This window comes from Erinaceus europaeus, chromosome 15 (assembly GCF_950295315.1).
Source record: "Erinaceus europaeus chromosome 15, mEriEur2.1, whole genome shotgun sequence".
NCBI classification, from domain to species: Eukaryota; Metazoa; Chordata; class Mammalia; order Eulipotyphla; family Erinaceidae; genus Erinaceus; species Erinaceus europaeus.
This window is the reverse complement of record NC_080176.1, coordinates 16,341,254-16,348,065: the sequence shown is the minus strand read 5'-3', so window position 1 is coordinate 16,348,065 and position 6,812 is coordinate 16,341,254. Positions and strand designations below refer to the sequence as shown.

General features: G+C 45.1%; 1 long non-coding RNA gene across 1 annotated transcript; it reads left to right on the top strand.

The window, feature by feature from the left end:
- The first annotated feature begins 2,330 nt into the window (after nt 1-2,330).
- Nucleotides 2,331-4,567, top strand: LOC132532979 (uncharacterized). The gene is made up of 2 exons (XR_009544876.1): nt 2,331-3,216; nt 3,841-4,567. It is a non-coding gene; the product is annotated as an uncharacterized LOC132532979 (long non-coding RNA).
- Nucleotides 4,568-6,812: the final 2,245 nt, after the last annotated feature.

Below are 6,812 nucleotides of genomic sequence, written 5' to 3'. Positions count from 1 at the left end.
ATGCAAGTTCTTTGACCTAACACTGAGCCACCACTACAGCCCTAGTTTACTCTCTCTCTCTCTCTCTCTCTCTCCCCATATATATGTCAGTACCATAAATAAGAAAATTATGTCATTTGTCATTAATAGAAGGTAAATGGAAAGATGAATGCCCAGGAAACACAAACTGATGACACTTCTAGGTATTGCTGCTGATTCAAGCCTCTGAATTTCCTTTTGTTAAAAGACATTTTGTCAGTGTTGTGAAAGACAAAGAAGGGAGGAACTATTTCCAATTAAATGAGAGTGAGGAGAAATGACAGATGAATGCAATGTAATTCTGATCTGGATCCTGGATCAGAAAAAATCTCAAATTACTCAAGTGATTTGCTGAGACAGTTGGTCGACTCTGAATATGGAGTGTATTGTAGTTATTAGTGTGTTAACGATATTCCATTCCTGAACTTAGTAACTGTACTGCGGTTGTGTAAGGAAATGCGTCTGTTCTTAGGCTCTCGGTGAAGAGTTTATGAATGAAAAACCACAGTATGGGCAACTGAAATGTGTGTACAGAAAATGATGGGGACGACTCACCCATAGAACATGCAGCTTGCTATGCACTAGTCCTGGGTTTGAATTCCAGCAGTTTCTGGGAGCACTATGGAGGGATGCTGGATGGTGGAGGGATGCTATTTTGTCTGTCTCTCTTTATTTCTCTATCTTCCTCAATTTGTCTCTCTTTCTTTAAGGAATGAAAAAAAAAATTGGGTCCACTCAGCACATTTAGAAGGCCCCAGTGTGGCATAAGATAAAATTGTGTGCATATGTGTATGTTTTCTGTGTATGGATGCATGTGGCTGTGTGGGTCTGAGTCTATGACCGCAGACATTTGCACACAGATAGAGAGAGAGAGACAGCAAATGTAGGGGAACATGTCAGCAGCTGGCAGGATAGGTGAATAGAAGAAGGTGCTCATAATGCTCTCGTGCAGCTTGTTTGGAGGTTTGTATTTTTGCAAAACAGGAATTAAAAGCAAGACAGCAGCTAAGCAAAGCTTCTAATGTCACACATATCTTCATTTTTAATGAGTTCCAAGGGGGCCAAGTGATGGTGTGCCCTACTGGGCAAGAGCACATGTGACCATGCATAAGAACCCAGGTTCAAGCCCTCAGTCTCCACCTGTGAGGGGCCGGGGAAGCTTCATGAGTAGTGAAGCAGGAAAGCGATGATAGAAGTGTCTCTCTCGCTAGTCAGGTGAGTAGTCAGTGGGTTAAGCGCACATGGTGTGAAGCACAAGGACCTGCATAAGGATCCCGGTTCGAGCCCCTGGATCTCCACCTGTAGGGGAGTCCCTTCACAGGCAGTGAAGCAGGCCTGTGGATATTTATCTTTCTCTTCCCCTCTCTCCATTTCTCTGTCTTTCCCTCCTCTCTCCATTTCTCTGTCCTATCCAACAACAACAACAACAACAACAATAACTACAACAACAATAAAAAACAAGGGCAACAAAAGGGAAAATAAATAAATATAAAAAAATTTTTAAAAAGAAGTGTCTCTCTCCGGGGTCGGGCAGTAGCACAGTGTTAAGCACATATGGCATGAAGTGCAAGGACTGGCATAAGGATCCCGGTTTGAGCCCCTGGCTCCCCACATACAGGGGAGTCGATTCACAGACACTGAAGCAGGTATGCAGGTGTCTGTCTTTTTCTCCCCCTATCTCTCTCCCTTCCTCTCTTGATTTCACTCTGTCCTACCGAACAACAGCAATGACAACAATGATAACAACAACAAGGGTAACAACAAGGGTAACAACAAGGGCAACAAAGTGGGAAAAATGGCCTCCAGGAGCAGTGGATTTGTAGTACAGACACCAAGCCCCAGCAATAACCCTGAAAGCAAAAAAAAAAAAAAAAGTGTCTCTCTCCCTCCCTCCCTTTATATCTCCCCTTCTTCTCTCAATTCCTCTTTTCCTATCAAGTTTAAATAATAATAATAACCAGCAGGACGTTGATTCATTGTAGGGACACTTCTTCTTCTAGCGTTTGCCCTTCTTCCGTAGCCAGTCAACAGCGTCAGGTTGAGCCTGATGTAAAGTTTCGAGACCTCCTTTGAATCTGGAGAGGTGGCAGTCGTTGACTATGTGGGTCATAGTCTGTCAGTAGCCACAGGGGCAGTTCGGGTCGTCTCTGGCCCCCCAGCGATGGAACATAGCGGTGCACCAGCCATGGCCTGTTCGATAGCGATTGAGGAGGGCCCAGTCATAACGTGCTAGGTCAAAGCTGGGTTGACGCTTGCAGGGGTGGGTCTGTGATGAGGTGTTTGTTCTTGACCTCAGCTGACTGCCAACACTGAGCCCCAGTGATAAACCTTTTTGCAATAAAGAAAAAAAAAAAAAAAAGAGTTCCAAGAAAGACTTTCATGCTAGTTTCTGATGGGTTGATTGCTTCCTATTTTGCTCCTAAGACAGTTAACAGGAATTAAGATGTCTACCAACCAAGAAAATGCCATCCTTCATGTCCTCACGTGTATGTAGGTAACATAGCCACACTAACGCAAGGATGACACTATTACTGGTGTGTGTGTGTGTGTGTGTGTGTGTGTGTATGTAAGAGAGAGAGAGGTAACTACTGTTGGAATTTCACGTATCTATGTAGGCTTTAGTGTTTTTTGGTTTTTTTTTTTTTTTTTTTGCCTCCAGGGTTATCGCTGGGGCTTTGTGCCTGCACCATGAATCCACTGCTCCCGGAGGCTGTTTTTTCCCCTTTTGTTGCCTTTTTTTTTTAAATCATTGTTGTGATCATTATTGTTGTTGTTATTGGTGTCATTGTTGGTGGATAGGACAGAGAGAAATTGAGAGAGAAGGGGAGACAGAGAGGGGGAGAGAAAGATAGACACCTGCAGACCTGCTTCACCTGTGTAGCGACTCCCCGGCTTTTGGGGAGCTGGGGGCTTGAACCAGGATCCTTGCACTTTGTACCATGTGCACTTAACCCACTGTGCTACCACCTGACCCCCTAGCTTTTGTTTCTTTTATTTTCATTTTGTGGTGCCAGAGAATGAACTCAAAACCTCATACATGTGTCATACTACTGCGAGGCCTCCCTGACCCAATTTTCTTGTCTTTATTTTCTGAGAGAGCACAGCCCCACTCCACCATCTACAGAGCATCTCTACCACCTTCAAGGTTCACCTGTACAATTCTGGGCCTTACACACAGTGGTGTGTACACTCCATCAGGTGAGCTATCTTCTGAAGGAGAGGAAGAGAGAGACTATATCTTAGGCATATATGTGTCTTAGACTGGGTTGCTCTCAACTTACAATGAAGGAAAAATATTTGGGGCCTGAGGGATAGCACATCTGGTGAAGTGCATGGCTTGCCATGTGAGAAAAATGTGTGTGTGTGTGTGTGTGTGTGTGTGTGTGTGTGTTTGTACACACACACACGTGCATGTATGTGTGGTGTTTTAAGATCAGCAAGAGTCAGATGGGGGTTAATGATGGAGTAACTCCAATAAGAGTTTCTCAGCAAGATACTTGCAAGCAGATGGAAGAAGGAAAGCAATTTCTCACAAGGTGAGTCAGGCATCCAGTGAAGTTGCCCAGAGGCATCCAGGAACCCCTTCCTCTCCTTCCTCAGCTGTGATGCAGCAGTGGCCTGGGGTCCCTTCCCCTGAGGCCTTGAGATAACACAGTCTGTCAGGGCTCCCCACCCCCACTGCATTCCAAGTCCTGGGGAAATTCCAAAGTCCAAATTCCAAAGTCCTTGGAGGACGTCACAGAATTCCTGGGGCCTTACGTTCTCCTGTCACCTGGGCCTCCACTTCCTCCTGTCTCACTTGACTTCTCTTTTTCCCTCCAGCCCTCCTTGACATCTTATTTGCTGGCAGACATTCCCGGGTCGTGATTTCCAGCGTGCACACACAGTGACAAAGACATGCGCAAACACACTCAGAGAAACACTGTGAGACAGTAAAATCCCACACACAGGGACACATCACACCTGAGTGTGTGTAGATTCTACAGGATTGGGTGTAGGATGGGATGGGGGAATCTAGAAAGAGCTGTCAATGCAAATAGCTTTGAAATGAGTCCTAGTCATCTTCCAACAAGGTCACTCTGAAAAAACCCTACTGTTACTATCTCCCCCAAAGTTTTTCCTCCTCCTCCTCCTCTTCCTTCTCCTCCTCCTCCTCCTCTTCCTCCTTCTCTTCCTCCTCCTTCTCCTCCTCCTCTTCCTCCTCCTCCTCTTCCTCTTTCTCCCCACCAGAATAATTTCTGGGGTTGGTGCCTGCTTGGCTCCACCATTCCCAGTGACAATATTTCCACTTATTATTTTTCCTACTTTTTGATGAAAGTCGAGAGACAAAGAGATATAGACAGGAAGACAGGGAGAGGGAGAGAGATCAGAGCCCTGTTCAGTCCTGGCATATGGTGGAGGTGGGGAATGAACCTGGGACCTCTGGGTCCACAGAAATGAAAGACTGGTGCTCTTCTTCCACACTGTTTCCCTGATCCTTACCCAGATTCAGAGAGGACAGTTCCCAGGTGACCTCGGAAACCCAGTTGGCAATAAATTGGTGAATTTATCATGTATTTTTCTTAAACTTTAATTGATTTAACATTGGTTTATGACATAAGATTGAAGGTATAACTTCATACGTCTATTGTTTGTATAATTTCATATCCACCACCAAAGTTCCTGTGCTTGTCCTCCCCAGAAACCACTATAGTTTTTGTTTGTTTGTTTGTTTGTCTGTCTGGTTTTATGTCTCCAGGTTATCTCTGGGGCTCAGTGCCTGCACTACAAATCCACTACTCCTGGCAGCCATTTTTTCCTCATTGTTGCTGCTGCTACTGCTGTTGTTGGATAGGACAGAGAGAAATTGAGAAAGGACAGAAAGACAGAGAAGGGAAGAGAAAGAAAGACACCTGCAGACCTGCTCCATCACTTGCAAAGCAACCCCCCCACAAGTGGGGAGCCGGGGGCTCAATCTTTGCACAGGTCCTTGTGCTTCATGCTATGTGCACTTACCTCGATGCACTACCACCCGGCCCCCCTCTTTTCTCTTTTTATAACCTTAGCACAATGATGAAAACCAAGACATTAACATGGATGTGATATTCATTAACTCATGGGCTCTGTTCAGTTTTGTTTTTTTTTTCATCTCGTCTTTTTCTCTCCAGTTTTCTGTCATTTTCATCATCCTGTCTCCTTGGTCTCCTCTAGTCTATGACAACTCCTTCTTGCTTCCTTGTCTCTTGTGGCTTAGACACTTAGAATAAAAATGTGTGTGTGTGTGTGTGTGTGTGTGTGTGTGTGTGTGTGTGTGTGTGTGGCGCATGTGGTCTATATAGGGCTAGGGAGATATGCTGTGGTAGCACACTGGGCATGCATGCACCAGGCCCCAGGTTTTATCCATGGCACCACCAATATCCATGATTAAGTGATGCTTTAGTAAACACACACACACACACACACACACACACACACACACACACACACACACACACACATGATGGACAGTGGGTGGAGTGGGAGGGTGGGTGTATGAGGATCTGTCCAGGCTCTGGGATGTGAGCCCATCATCCCAACCAAATGACTCGGTTACAATGGGAGTGCCAAGTTATTTGAGCAGTTGGGCATCAATGTGGTTCTGAAAGTAATAAAATAAAACAAAACAAAATGAAATGAAAGCTTTCCTCATCTGTTTTCCTTCCCTGGCACTCTAAAGAAATCTCTCACCTGGAGGCCCTTCCTTTGATGACTGTCCTTTCTTCTGGAGGTCCCTGGCCTCTCTGCCCTCTCATCTCCTCCTTGACTTCTGCCACTTCTCCCTCACAAACTTACACAATGACCCTTCCCCTCTGATCTCCTACCTTCATCCACTTCCACAGACTCTCAGACTCTGTGCATTTCACAAAAAAAAAAAAAGGAAAAAAGGAAGGAGGGAGGGAGGAGGAAGAAAGGGAGAAAGAAAGAAAGAAAGAAAGAAAGAAAGAAAGAAAGAAAGAAAGAAAGAAAGGAAAGGAGGGAAAAAAAGAAGAAAGCAAGTAGGTACTGGCAGAAAGCCTTCAGGGACCGGGTCTTCAGAACCTTTTCATTTATGTATCTTTTTACTTTCTCGTCAGAGGCTTGGGTTCCCTTTTAGGCTCCCTATTCTTGTAACACTTTGGGTGTGGGGAAATTTTCCATCCTTTCATCACAATTTGGAGTTGTTCTACCCAAAACCTCAAGGAATGCTTGGCTGAAAACTCAAAAGTCGTCCAGCACCTCTAGATGTGTGAGATAAGTAAGGGCTGGGGAGGGTGAGATGTGTGCATTTGAATGACATAGGAAGTATTTTAAGAAAAAACTTTAAAAAAAAAATTCTTTAGTCTTTTTATTTATTGGATAGAGACAGCCAGAAATTGAGAGGGAAAGGGGAAGATAGAGAGGGAGAGAGACAGAGAGACATCTGCAGCCCTGCTTCACCACTTACAAAGCTTTCCCCCTGCAGGTGAGGACTGGGGGCTCGAACCTGGATCTCTGTGTATTGTAACACACATTCTCAACCAGGTGCACCACCACCCGGCCCCAGGAAGCATTTTTTTATTTGAAACTAAGAAACCTGACTTTTTGTTTCTTCTAGGTCTCTCTCTCTCTTTTCTTCTCTCCCAGGAAGCCAGAAATAAGCTTGTTCCAGGTATCATTCATTCTAGTGTTATAAGCAATGCCAGAAACCCACAGGCCTGTCAGAATGGGACTCTAAAGCTCCCGGGGGGTGGCAGTCACCATCTCAGTGACCTGCACTGGCCAGGCATGAACCCAGAATCTGCTGGAATAGGGAGATG